The following is a 14,104-nucleotide window of genomic DNA, read 5'->3' on the forward strand; positions in this document are numbered from 1 at the left end:
TTAGGGGTCTTGAGGTGAGATCGTCGTGGGTTAGGATGGGCCCTGAATCCAAGGATAAGCGTCCTCGTGCGAGAAAGGACACAGAGACACCGGCACAGAGAAGATGGCCACGTGAAGGCGGGGGGAAGAAATCCGAGCGATGCAGCTACCAGCCAGGGCTGCTGGGAGCCCCTGGAAACCTGGGACGGATTGTGCCTCTGAACATCATTAAAAGGAGCCCACCCTGTCAACACCTTAATTTCAGACTTCTGGCCCCCCGAACAGTAAGAGAATGCATTTCTGTTGTATTAAGCCACCCAGTGCGTGTCTTTTCGTTTCTTTTTTTTCTTTTTTTTTTTTGCGGCAGCCCCGGGAAGCTCAGACACCATGTAAGAGCTGTTCTCCTTCCTGGCTTCCTCTCCAGACAGGGAGCCCCCCCAAAGGCAGGGGCCTCCCTTGATTCATCTCCCAGGCCCAGCTGTGGGCCTGGTGTTGAAACCCGATGTGAGGATGCCGGCCACCCACGGAGGACCTCCCAGGGCAGCGTGAGACACTTCAGCAGAGCCTCCGGTGAACAGAGAGAATGTGGCCTTTGGTTGCCACTCTACCTGCGTGACCTTGGGCGTGTCGTGTAGCCTCTCTGGGCCTCGGGTGCATTGTGCCATGGGAGATGGTGTGTGTAGACACCCAAGTGTGTCTGCTGTCTGAGTGGGTGAGCCGGGTCGGGGATCCCAGGCGGAGGGAGAGGACTGGCAGTGGGGGACTCAGAGCACGGCGTCCCTCGCGCTGCGGTCCCATCGCCCTGCTATCCAGGCCGCGCATACCCATGTGAATGTGTCCCGGTGACGTCTCAGGTGATGATGCTGTTGGAGAAGGAGACAGGTGCCCAGGGCTGCCTCTTTCCAGCTGGGTGACTTCTCCTTGGCAAGTAGGGGACGATAGGGGCATCTACAGAGGGTATGTGACTGGTAAGTGAGCTGATAATGCTAAGTAAATGACCACTCTTCTCCCTAAGTGCCACTGGTAAGTTCCAAAAGGGTAGGGACCGGCTCTGTGTCTGTACCTTGCTGTCACCCTCACGGTTGGGGGCTTTATGCCTCTTGATGGTGATGCCCTCATTCTGATGTCTTTGCCAAGGCCTCTCATCCTCTCCTAACAAGTCAACGTTAATAGTCTAAGCCGGGGACCGGCGGAGTGGGGACAGATCATTTCCCTCCCATCCATGGATGCTGTTTTGAGCACCGGGCGGGTGCAGATTCTGAGACGGTACCTGGCCTCAGTGCTCGGAAACAGTGCTGTGATTGATTGGTGATGTCTGATGTCTGTCTGGGATTGATTGGTGATGTCTGTAACTGTGAGACGCTTGTATGCAGGATGCGTGTGCTGCTTGGCTTTTACCATCTCCTGCCATCTATCTTTAAGGGCTCACCAAGCCTACAGATCAGATTTTAGTCTGAGCAACGGATAAAGATTGAGCTCCCTCTCTCCATGCTCTGCCGGACGGGGAGCGGAAGCTAAAGAACTACCTGGCCCCTTTCTGCCCGCAGGGAGCTTCCAGTCTCCTTTAACCGGGTCCTGACCACTTCCAGTGTCCTCTACTTCCTTCTGCTTTTCTCCTGGAGTCTAGACTGCCTCTCCCTTTACCAGCTGTTCTGCCCCAAATAGCTATTGTGTGCACTTGGCCCAACTCCCAAGAGCAAGTACTTAGGAATTCTACAGAAAACACGTCACCTAAAATACAGCTGAGCTTTCAAGACAAGCTATGAGTGCTTTAGAGGAGTTATAGCTGCTGGACAGCAGCAACTGGACAATGACTCCCAGCTGGGCCGGCTGGGGTGTTTCTGCCCGGGTTTGCGCAAGCTTTCTGCGGCATGTTGCCAAACCCAGCTCCCCATGTTGCAAAGATGTATGGCAGTGCGGCATTTCTCAGGGATGGGAAGTAACGTGTGCAAGGATGCCCCTACAAGTGGGTGTCTTGTCTCCGGTCAGCACCTTGCTGCTGCTGTGCTCAGAGCCGAGGCCCAGTAAGAAAGGGCGCTTTCCGATTTGCCTCACCGTCTCCGGAACTTCCCTGGTGCTTATGGACAATTAAGTAGTGAGTATGTGGGGGAGGGTGCTGACTCTCACTTGGTTGATGACCGATGGACTTTTGTGAGAATCCCGCATCGTCTTCCTGCCAGTCAGGCCACAGTGGTCTTAGTCTTGTTGATACAGAGGACGGGAGAGGAGGAGGGAACAACGCTTATTAAGCACCTACTGTATGCCAAGCGATACACTGAAAAACTGCGTGTAGTTTTCTTTTTTCAAGTTTTTAACGTTTATTCATTTTTAGAGAGAGAGAGAGAGAGAGACACACACAGCGTGAGTGGGGGAGGGGCAGAGAGAGAGGGAGACCCAGAATCGGAAGCAGGCTCCAGGCTCCGAGCTGTCAGCACAGAGCCCGACGCGGGGCTCGAACCCACGGACCGCGAGATCATGACCTGAGCCGAAGTCGGACGCTCAACCGACGGAGCCGCCCAGGCGCCCCTACGTGTAGTTTTCTTGTTTAATCCTCACAGAAGGTCTGTGTAGCATGGTGAGCGATGGAAGGAACAGGGGGGCTCAGCCAGAACCCTAGGTCAGATCCTGGCCCCAGCACCTGCATCTCAGTGACCTTGACTGAATGGCTTTCTCTTTTTGAACCTCAGTCCCTCATCCATCAAAGGGACATGAGAATGCCTCATCACATATTGATGAAGATAAGAGACATTGCATATAAAGGACTTTTCCTGCAAGAGGCCTTCCAGTGCTGGTAGCTGCGTTTATTTATTTGTCCAAATCAAGGGCTGGCCCACGCTGGCTTACAGCTTAAAAAAAAAAAAAAAAAAGCCAAAATGTCAGGGCGCCTGGGTGACTCCAGTCGGTTAGGCGTCCGACTCTCGATTTTGGCTCGGGTCACGATCTCACAGTCATGAGATCGAGCCCCCGTCTGGCTCCACATCAGCGTGGAGTGGATCTGCTTACGATTCTCTCTCTGTCTGCCCCTGTCCCGCTCGCTCGTGTGCGCCCACACAGGCACGTGCTCACGCACGCTCCCTCCCGAAAAATAATATATATTTATCAAAACTACATTCATAGTATTATTCTTTGCATGTTGTGCGTATGCTAATTATATGCATGTTCATTATACACACGTATACATGTGTATATAATTTTCTTATCAAGGTGAAATTCGCGTAATATGAAATTAACCATTTTAAAGGGAACAACGCAGCGGCATTTAGGACATTCACAGTGCTGTACAACCATCACCTCTGGTTGTGGAACGTTTCTATCACCCCAAAAAGAAACCGCATCCACATGAGCAGCCACTCCCCACCCCGCCACCCCACCCCCCGCCCCTGGCAACCACCAATCTGCTCGCTGTCTCTGTGGCTATTCTCTTCTGGACGTTTTGGATACACGGAATCACACACTATGGGACCACAGCAGCTTTGGCTGGGCTAATAGCTAAGCGTGGTTTTTACATTTATGAATGGTCGGGGGGAAACCAGAGGATATTTTATGGTATGTGAACATCCTATGAAAATTGAATTTCATAGGTGTCCGCACCTATGTTTTATTGGCACGCAGCCATGCCCGGTAGTGGATATATTAAGACTATGTCCAGGAGGAGATAGGTGGTCTGCAAGCAGAAAATACTGAATGTCTGGCCTGAAGCTTAGAGAAGCTGGTTCCACAGGGAGAAGCCAGCGGGACTGCCTTTGGACCCCAGAGTCTGAACTGGCTCCCCAGTCCATCGCCGCCTCTCAGTGTGCACTTAATAGACATTTATGGAATTCTTCTTACTGGCCAGCTGTTTCCCGGAATAAGCTGGTCCCCGCCCGTGCTCGTTTCTCAGGTGTCTATACTGGGGTGAATCTGAAGACAGATCTTTGGATCTGTGATCTTTGGATCAGTGGTCTGGATGTTCAACATCAGGGATGTCTCAAGCACCTGGTCATAAAAGGTACAGTTTATTAGTGATGACAGACTTGAGAGCGATTTTTATTTCTTTGCTGAGATTTTCTTGTTACCTCTTTGGCCATACTATCTGGGCCAGGGGCTGCTTTTCAAGTTGTTTAAAAAGGTTAAGTTTTACTTCAGGTTTTAATTTTAAAGTTATATTGAGACTTACCTATTTTTATTCTTTTATATGAATTTTTAAATGTTTATTATTTTTGATAAAGAGAGCGTGAGCAGGGGAGGGGCAGAGAGAGGGGGTGGAGGCGGACACAGAATTCGAAGCAGGCTCCAGGCTCCGAGCTGTCAGCACAGAGCCCGACGTGGGGCTCGAACTCACAAACTGCGAGATCATGACCTGAGCCGAAGTCGGACGCTCAACCGACGGAGCCGCCCAGGCGCCCCTAGATGTACTTTTATTTATTTAAAAATGTACAATTTTTCTTCAGATTTACTTTTCATTGCCCTCAAGCCTTTTAATTTTATTTACATTGCAATGTTTTATTTAGATGTATGTGTATCTTGTTCTTTGAAATTTTGAAATTTTATTTAGAGTCTTGGCAGGATCATCTACAAAGTGTAGAATTTGCCAGGTGGCGCAAACGTCACCACCATCCAGCTTTAGAACGTTCCGGCACCCCAGGGATGTGCCTCCTGCCCCTTGGCTGTCCCTCCTCCACAGCTGCCCCCGGCCCCCGGCAACCACCGATGTGCTTTCTGGGTCTACAGCGTTGCCCTTCCTGGACCTCTCACATCAGTGCAATCATACAGTGCGGTCCTTTGCGTCTGGCTTCTTTCGCTCGGCACCGCTTGAGGGTCGTCCACGCCGCCGCTGTGTCCGTTCCTTCGCATTGCCGAGAGGCATTCCATCGGACGGCTGGACCACAGCTCGATTGTCCCTTCACCTGCTGACGGGTGCAGGCTGCGACTGAAAGTGCAATAATTCTGTATTAGCCTCGTCTCCTCTGGGAGGCCGGGGACAACCCCACACTAACAGTTTAGAAAAGGCAGGAACGTCTTTCCCCGCTTTGAGGGTCCTAGCCTCCCCTGCCCTTGACGGCTGGGGTCCAGCGCCGTTGACGGCGAGGTCACCCCTTTGGGCGGCTGGTCAGACTTGATGGGCACCTGACACGCCCTGGGTGTTGCTCTGGTTTTGCATCATCGGCCCGAGGAGCTGTCTTTGAATCAACGTCTGCCCCTTCCCCAGGGAGCAGCCTCTAGCATGTTGCTTCACCCCACTGACTCGCAGCACTGTGATCAGGGTGGAAAATAATGATCTTATTATGTAATTATATCATTACCGTCTCTCATTAATAATGACAAGAACTCAACGGGCTGGCCCCACACTCTGTACGGGCAAATCACCTAAGGACCCTACTTAACACGATTAAAGTTTGTTTATAGAGTTCTGCATCTTTGGGGACAGGCATCTGGGTATTTCTGAATGCCTGGGACAATTTCTTTGGAAAACAAAGGAAGGTAGATATCTTTCAGGTCTTTTTTTTTTTTTTTTCCACTTTCAAATTTTTTTCATTGAGGTGAAATTCATGTAAAGCCTCTGTATGCACAGTCCTGTTCCCTTCCTCCAGCCCCCATGACGGCTCTGTCTCCCACATACATTTTCTCTCCTGCTGTCCCGGGAACACTGGGCTTCTCCCATTTCCCACTGGGAGCCAAGCCATGGGACTGGCCAAGGAGTGGGGCCACTCCTGTCCCCTTGTCCTTGCACCTGGGACAGGATGGCTCTCACCTGGATGGTGGAACCAGCCCCCTTCACAGATGAGGAAACTGAGGCTGAGGTTTGGGACCCCCTCCGCCAGCCCCCTCTCGGTCCTGGTTCTACAACATGTGCAGCTTTGCATGACCCTGGGTGAATGGCCAGCACATTTTCCTAGTTGAATTTGGGGCAAGGGGTAGAAAAATCTTAGAGAGACAAGCTCTGATGGAAAAACACCCATGGTATTATGGGGTGAATGGTGCTCCCCCAAAAGCTATGCCCGCATCCTAACCCCCATATTTGTTGAATGCTACCTTATCTTAGAAATAAGGTAGAAATATCTTAGAAATAAGGCAAAGCCGATGTAATTAAGTGAAAGACGTTGAGATGAGATCCTCTCAGATTTAGGGTGGGCGCTAACCCCAGTGACAGGTGTCTTTATAAGAAAAGAGAAGGGGTTTTGGACACAGGAAGAAGGCCATGTGAAGGGAGAGGCAAAGATGGGAGAGATGTGGCCGCCAAGGAGCACCAGAGGCCAGGAGAGAGGCCGGGGACAGGTTGTCTCTCAGAGCCTTCGGAAGGAGCCCACCCCGCCCACACTTTGATTTCAGACTTCTGGCCTCTAGGACTGTGACACAACACATTTCTGCTTCAAGCCACCCATTTGGTGGTCTTGTGTTACAGGGGCCACAGGAAGCTCCTACACACCGGAGCCGGCTGGAGGGGAGAGCTGGGGTCTCTGCACGCCGGGCCCGGAGCTGGATGCAACCGAGGACACCCAGGGCAGGTTCCCGGGGCCCGGCAGGGGCGCGCCCACAAACAACCAGGGTGGAGAGAGAGAGAAATGCCGTGGCAGAGGCGCAATTACTGTTGTCATCGCCATTAGGATTATTATTATTAATTATTAAAGAGCTTCTGTGAAATAGGGGCTCATTATCCCCCCCCCCAACTCCAGCCTGTCCCTCTCTTCCCCACCCCAGTTAATGGAGCCCCCCCTTCTCGTGTCTGGAGTCGCCAGATGGAACACGGACGCCCAGTGAAATCTGAATGTCAGATAGACAAGAAATGACGTTTTCATGTAAGTATGTTCCCGGTATTACTGCTTTCCCCTCCCTCTCTTAGCTTAGAGTCATTGTTGTTTTTGCAAATAACCTTTCTACGTTGGAATGACCAGTCTAATTGCAGAGAAGCAGCAGACGTAATACTTGGGAGTTCTCGGGTCCCCTTTGCCCAAAGTGAGCATCTTATGGGGATCACAGCCCACGGCACATTTGTCCACACCGAGAAATTGCCGGTGGGATGGTGTTATTGACTAACTCAGACCTCATTAGGATGCGCCCGCGGATTTTCCCCCAAACTTTCTCTTTCGGTTCTGGGATCGGACCTGGCATTTAGTCCTCACGATGGCCCGGTCTCGTCTGGTCTGTGACACTTTCTTTGCTTTTCTCATGACCTTAGCAGAATTTTGGAGCACTGGCCAGGTAACTCCACCCCCACCCCCACCCCCACCCCCAGGACGTCCAAACGTCCCCTGGTCTGGGATTATCTGATGTTTTCTTGGGATTAGACTGGGAGTTGGGTATTTTGGAGAGAAAACTACCCAGAGGTGGGAGGGGGTGGGGTGGCACATCCCCTCATTCCAGTGGTACTTGCCCTGCACACGACTTGTCGCCGTGATGCCGACCCTGTGCTTTGTGGCCAGGGGCACTGAATGAACATTTCGCAAGCGCCTTTTGGAACCAGAGGGAGTTTCAGTTCCTTGACACCAGAATATGACGAGAGCATTTGGTCAGGCCCCGGGATGCAAGCCCCTTCCAGGGGTTGCTTGGCCGGAAGACGGAGAAAATGGGTATAAAGAGCTTTGCCAGCTGCAGAGCCTGGAACCCCGGGGTGGTCCTCTGACCATCTTCCTACACGGTTCCCCGAGGGGGATGCTTTACAACCTCGATGGAGGGATGAGTGGCAGGTGCTTCCCAGAGACACGTCTGAAGCATGCTTCTCTCGCGTACAGCCTGGAGAACATGGACTGGGCCGTTTTCATGCTCGGACTTGATTGACCCGGCACAGCAACTCCGTCAGGGTGTCTGAATTACCCTGAGGAGAGTGGAGGCTCAGAGAGGCTGAGATACCTACTGAAGGTCACATAGCAGCTGGGGTCTGCTTACACCCACCAATTCCGTTCCCTAGTGCAAGAGGAAGCCTCTGTGGTTAAGCTGCTATTACCCCTAGAATATGTTCTCAGAAGGCAGGGCAGACCGGCCTGAGCACTGGGGTCCAGGGGCCCCTAAGCAGGACTTTCTAACCTCATTTCAGGCAGCATCATTCTCCGTGGAGGGGCCGTCCCGCACACTGGAGGGTGTTGAGCCTTGTCCCTGGGTCTCCACCACCAGATGCCAGCTGGCTCCCCCACTCGTGACCACCGAAAACATCTTCAAGTTTTCCCCCATGGCAGGGGTGGGCGCGGGGGCGGCCCGAAGAGAGACCCTCGGTCTAACCATGGGGGGTAGAGCTGTTCCTCAGAGCTGAGATTTGCATTTCCAGCAAATTCTGGGGCCCTGCTTGGTAGTCGGCCCCCTCCCCAGCTCTGGGAAGGAAATCTCTTCTCACCGTCACTGTCACCAGCAGGCATGAAAGATATTGGACGTTTGCAATTTAATAAGAAAAATGCGAGCTCCGCTGGCCCAGGGGAGCCTTGCACTCAGCGATCTGTGCTGTTTACCTCAAACAATGACTTATGAACCACAGAGGGTTCGTCCCATGCCGGTGTGTGCAGGGCAAGAAAAACCAGAGGGGCGGTCAGCTCTCCCAGCCTGACTCATGAGCCGCTGTGCCGGGAACATGGCCAAGGCCTGACTCATGGCCTGCAATGTCACACCTGCGCCTGTGGCCTCGGGGGACAGTGCCCCTCTGAGAAAATAGTGGCTAAACCCATGGCAATCAGGTCTGACCCTTGGAAGCCGTGCGGGACCCCTGATGGCCTTGAACACGCAGGAGGCCTGGGCCGTTTGTTAGGAGGGAGGCTGAATCAGCCGTGGAGGGTGGTGCTGGGCAGAGACCCCTGGAGAAAGGGGGAGGGGAGGGGAGTTTCAGATATGCACCTTCTGGCTCTGTGTATTTCTTTTTAACTATTTATTTATTTATTAAAAAAAAATTTTTTTTAACGTTTATTTATTTTTGAGACAGACAGAGCATGAATGGGGGAGGGACAGAGAGAGAGGGAGACACAGAATGGGAAGCAGGCTCCAGGCTCTGAGCCATCAGCCCAGAGCCCGACGCGGGGCTCGAACTCACGGACCGCGAGATCGTGACCTGAGCTGAAGTCGGACGCTTAACCGACTGAGCCACCCAGGCGCCCCTCTTTTTAACTTTTTAAAAAATCGCGGTGACAGTCATATACCATAAAATCCACCTGTCTTAGTCCGTTTGCGGTGCTGTGGCAAATTACCACGGACTGGGTGGCTTAAACAGAAATTCGTTTCTCCAAGTTCTGGAGGCGAGAAGTCCAAGATCTAGATGCTGGCAGATGTCCTTACTTGGCAGAAGCTCTGTGGGTTCTTCTTCTTCTTCTTCTTTTTTTTTTTTTTTTTAGTGTTTTTTATTTATTCTTGAGAGACAGAGAGACCGTGAGCCGGGGAGGGGCAGAGAGAGAAGAGACACGGAATCCGAAGCAGGCTCCAGGCTCTGAGCTGTCAGCACAGAGCCCGACGTGGGGCTCGAACCCACGAACCGTGAGATCATGACCCGAGCCGAAGTCGGGTGCCCAACCGACAGAAACATCCAGGCCCCCCTCTGTGCGGACTTTTATAAGGGCACTGATCCCATTCGTGGGGGTTCCACCCTCCTTACCTGATCACCTCCCAGAGGCCCCCCTCCTAACGCCGTCACCCTGGGGGTTAGGTTTCCACATATGAATCTGGAGGGGACACGAACATCCGGTCTATTACATAACCATTCTCCGAAGTGTACGATTCAGGGGCGGGAAGCGAACCCGCGGTGTAATTCGACCACCACCTCCACCCATTCCAGACACCCCATCACCCCCAAAAGAAAACCCCGTTCCCATGGACACTCACTCCCCAGCCCCCTCCCCTGGCCCCTAACACCCACTGCTCTGCTTTCTGTCTCTATGGATTTGCACGTTCTGGACGCTCTGTTTCTTGGCTGTCGTGAATGGTGCTGCTGTGAGCATGCGTGGAGAGGGATTGTTGGCGCACCTGTTTTCGATGATCTTGGGTCTGTACTTGGGAGTGGAATTCCTGGGTGATTCCGTGCTTAAGCTCTTGAGGGGCCACCAAAGCGGTGTCCTCAGCCACGGCATCATCTTACATTCCCACCAGAAATGCACGTTCCGGTACTCCATACCAGCACTTGTTCCTTTCTGGGTTTCTTTGTGTGTTGTGTTGTTTTTGGCCAACCTCGTGGGTTTGATCTGCATCCATTTTCAGCATCTGCTGTGTGCAGGTTCTCCGTGGGGGGCCGTCCTGGGCACGGTCCGGGGCACTGGAGGTTGGGGGGGGGGGCCCTCTGGCCCGGAATAATTTGAAGCCTGGGGTGACGACTCTTAACTTAGGACAATGGAACCATAGCCAGATGGGACAACCAGGAGGACTTCCTGGAGGGGCCGATGGGTGGGAATACGCTCGTCCGTCTGCATTTTGTCTGTGGCTGCTTTGCACCACGAGGGCAGAATGAAGTCATTTTGAGAGACTGTATGGCCCTAAAAGGTGAAAATATTTACTCTCAGCCTCTTCGTAGAAAAAGGGTTGCTGGCTGTGGCCAAGAAGGAGCAGCAGGTGCATCGGCCAGACTCACGAGCACCTGGCTCTGTCAGGAACTGCGTCCTAGGTTTTCTGTGTGGGGTGTCCAGCGCCTGAGGGGGTCATGAGAGACGAGGCCGGGGGGTACGGAGACTCTGGGGCAACCCATGACTTGTGTCCCACAGCGAGCTGGGAGGTTGGCAGCGAGGCCCGAGCTGGCTCTGTCCTCTCCCTCCTCTGCCCCGCTTTGGGCCAGGAGGCTGGCCTTTAAGGCCTCCGTGACTCCATGTTGGATTTGGCCGGTGGGAGGCCTTGGAGAGAGGGCCGAGGGCAGGAGAAAGGTGACTGGGGAATTGGTCCCCGGGGTCCCTCCTGCCAGGGGGCTGTGGGTGGCTTCATATGCTAAGGAAGGCCACCCTCCCCTCCCCAGCAAACGTACCTGCCCCACCTTTCACCCTTCTGCCTTGGGGTAGTCACAGCTCATGGACGGTGCTCATCCCGGGCACTGCACCAGCTCTGCTGAATTCCTAAACTCCACCACCTTGTCTGTTCCCTCCAGTTACCCAGAGGGAGCCTCCAGCTGAGCTGTGTCCTGGAGGATGCAGGGGCCCTCCTGGGAAACTTTTCTCCTTTTCTCTTGTGGTGGATAAAAAACAAGAAAACTTATTTTTTGTGGACTGAATGTACCCCCGCCCCCAATTCATATGTTGATACCCTAACCCTCCAGTGTGATATTATGGGGGGGGGGGGTTTGGGGAAGTGATTAGGTCATGAGGGTGGAACCCTCATGAATGGGATCAGTGTCTTTATAAAAGGGACCCCAGAGACCTCCCTCACCCCTTCTGGTATATGAGGACACACAAATATATCAATATAACGACCGTCTGCAACAGGAAAGTGGGCTTGTACCAGAACCTGACCAGGCTGGCACCTTGATCTCAGACTTTCAGACTCCAGAACTGTGAGAGAGATGTGTCTGTTACTTATAAGCCCCCCAGACACTGTTACTCGGCGACAGCAGTCTGGGCTGACTTACTCTCTTGTAATTTCCGTGGTCAGGAACCTAGCGGGTCCCACGCGGCTGCAGTCGAGTCATCGGCCAAGGCCAGCGTCTCATCTGAGGCTCGGGGTCCTCCTCCAATCTCCCTGGGTGCTGGCTGAACGTAGCTCCTTGCGGCTGTAGAACGGAGGCCCTGTGCTCCTAGAGGCCACCTGCCCTCCCTCCCCACAGCCTCCCTCGGCCGCCAGCTTCCTCCAGACCTGCGGGATCAGGTCTCTTCCCCGCCTCTAGTCCCCGCTTCAAGACCCTCTTTTGTAGACAACATTTGCATCAAACTGCTTCAGTTTAATTTGGGGTTCCTCAACACCCATCTCTAGAACGTGTTCATCATCCCAAACTAAGACTCAGTCCCCACTGAACGCTAACTCCCCAGCCCCCTCCCCCAGCCCCTGGTGCCCAGCATCCTACTTCCGGTCTCCATGGATTTGACTAGCCTAGGTTCCTCAGGTAAGTGGAATCATAGTTTGTCCTTGTATGTGTCTGACCTCACTCAGCATAATGTCCTCAGGGTTCATCCAAGTTGCAGCACGTGTCAGAATTTCATTCCTTTTGTGACTCGTATTCCATTGTATGGATACCCCACGTTTTGCTTCGACATTTATCTGCTGATGGGCACTTACGTAGTTTCCAGTATCTGATATAGTTTAAGAACTTTTTTTAATTAAAAAAAAAATTGTGGTGGGGCACGTGGGTGCCTCAGTCGGTTGGGCGTCCGACTCTTGATTTCAGCTCAGGTTATGATCTCAGGGTCAGGGGACCGAGCCCCGAGTGGGGCTCCATGCTGAGCATGGAGCCTGTGGGGGAGTCTATCTCTATCTCCCTCTGCCCCCTTTCAACCCTCTCAAAAATAAAATAAAATAAGTTAAAATAAATTAAAAAAATTTTTTTAATGTAAAAAACACAGAACATAAGTTACTTCGACCTTCACCTGATTATGTCGGGCCCACCCAGGGCAACCTCCCTTTTGATGGACGCAAAATCAAATGATTTGGGAGCTTAATTACATCTCAGAAAAATCCCATCACCTCCGCCACAGGATACAGCCTAATCTAGGGAGTGCCGATCCCAACATATTCACTCGTCCCACCCATACTTACAAGATTATACCAGACAAGAATCTTGGGAGTTTCTTAGAGTCCCTCCTGCCAAGAGGCCCCACCTTGTCCCTTGCGTTGCCCTGGGCAGTTATGAAAAGGTTTCTTGGATGGCTTATGGGTAGAATTGGGGGTGGGGGTCCCTTGTGCTCTATCAGAAATACAGGGCCCCATTCTTGCAAATAAAGCCAACTCGCAATGAGAAGATACACATCCATTGTCCTTCCTCGGGGCTGCGGGCCTCGATGCCCTGGGCGGTTGAGCCTCCCCAAGGCAAGCCTGGAGGCACCACGTTCGTGTTGAAATCCTGCTGTCCCCATGCACACAGGTGGCATCTGTTCACTTTTAAGGACTCTTGGAGGTGACTGGCCATTCATCGTCATCACATCCAAAGGCGGCCACCTGGACAGGTTTTCCCAAGGGCTGGTCCACCAACTGCCAGGGCTTTTTGCCAAGCTTATTGATTTGTGGACACAAAGGTTTTTGTTGCCGGCAATCTGAGGCTGCGTCCCGGGCCCCCAGAGGCTGTGTGCTAAGGGTGGTGGCCATCGGGGGGAGGCGGCCTGTGTGCGGACAGTGCCCAGACACACCTTGTCCTGGCACTGGCCACTGAGTCACCAGGGAAGCCAGCAGGAAGTGGGGACACCGCGACCTTCAAGGGGGCAGCCCCAGGGCTCCTGAGCGTCTTGTCTGCCTCTTCGGGGAGACACGTTCCATGTTTGTGCCGTCTGGGGGCCTCGGGCAAAAGTCACTGAGCCTCGGTTTCCACATCTTCCAAATGGGGCTTAGGAGGGCATGGGGGAGGGGGGCGGTCTGGAGACTGTATGTGCCCGCTGTGTAGACAGAGCACTCACCCGCGGCGGCTCCCGCCATTGACGGTGGCTCATCGCGTGCAGGGGAGAGGTGAGACTTTCCAACCTTCTTTCTCTACCACCTTCCATTTCAACTCCACCTGTAAGACCAGGACCACGGCTTTGCGGAACCCCTCTGCCCACCCAAAGTCAGGAATCAAGTCTTCCCAGGCAGAGCAGGGGTTCCCCAGCGCGCGTGGCTGGCGGGCCTCTGAGCGCCTGCATTGGTTGTGGATGGAAGGTATTGCCAAAGAGGGCCGAGGTCCGTGTCATCAGCGCCCTTTCACGCATGCACTACGTGCTCAATAAATGCCCACTCGATCTTTTCAAATGAAGGTAAAACTTGTCCACAGCTGAGGGCGCCAATCTGGCATAGGCTCAGTGGATTTTGCTGATGTGACTGTCACCCAGATCAAGACTTGGGAACATCAACGCCCCTGAAGGATCCCTCCGCTACTGAGGGGAACCACACCCCAGACCTCTGTCGGCAGAGACGAGTTTTGCCCGCTGCCGACCCCACTGATGTGGAATCACAGTTACACCCTGTTTCGAGTCTGGGTTCCGCGTCATGCCCACTGGGGTCCCCCACGTTCTGCAGACAACAGGTGCTTCTTTTTCATCGGTGTGTAGTATTCCATTAAGTCAATACAGCCCAGTTCCTTTCT

At 53.1% G+C, this 14,104-nt stretch overlaps 1 long non-coding RNA gene across 1 annotated transcript; it reads left to right on the forward strand.

Moving 5' to 3' along the window:
• Positions 1-601: 601 nt before the first annotated feature.
• On the forward strand, positions 602-9,249 carry LOC128314921 (uncharacterized). Its single transcript, XR_008297211.1, has 3 exons — positions 602-3,967; positions 6,658-6,755; positions 7,991-9,249. It is a non-coding gene; the product is annotated as an uncharacterized LOC128314921 (long non-coding RNA).
• The last annotated feature ends 4,855 nt before the right edge of the window (positions 9,250-14,104 follow it).

Source organism: Acinonyx jubatus, chromosome A2 (genome assembly GCF_027475565.1).
Source record: "Acinonyx jubatus isolate Ajub_Pintada_27869175 chromosome A2, VMU_Ajub_asm_v1.0, whole genome shotgun sequence".
NCBI classification, from domain to species: domain Eukaryota; kingdom Metazoa; phylum Chordata; class Mammalia; order Carnivora; family Felidae; genus Acinonyx; species Acinonyx jubatus.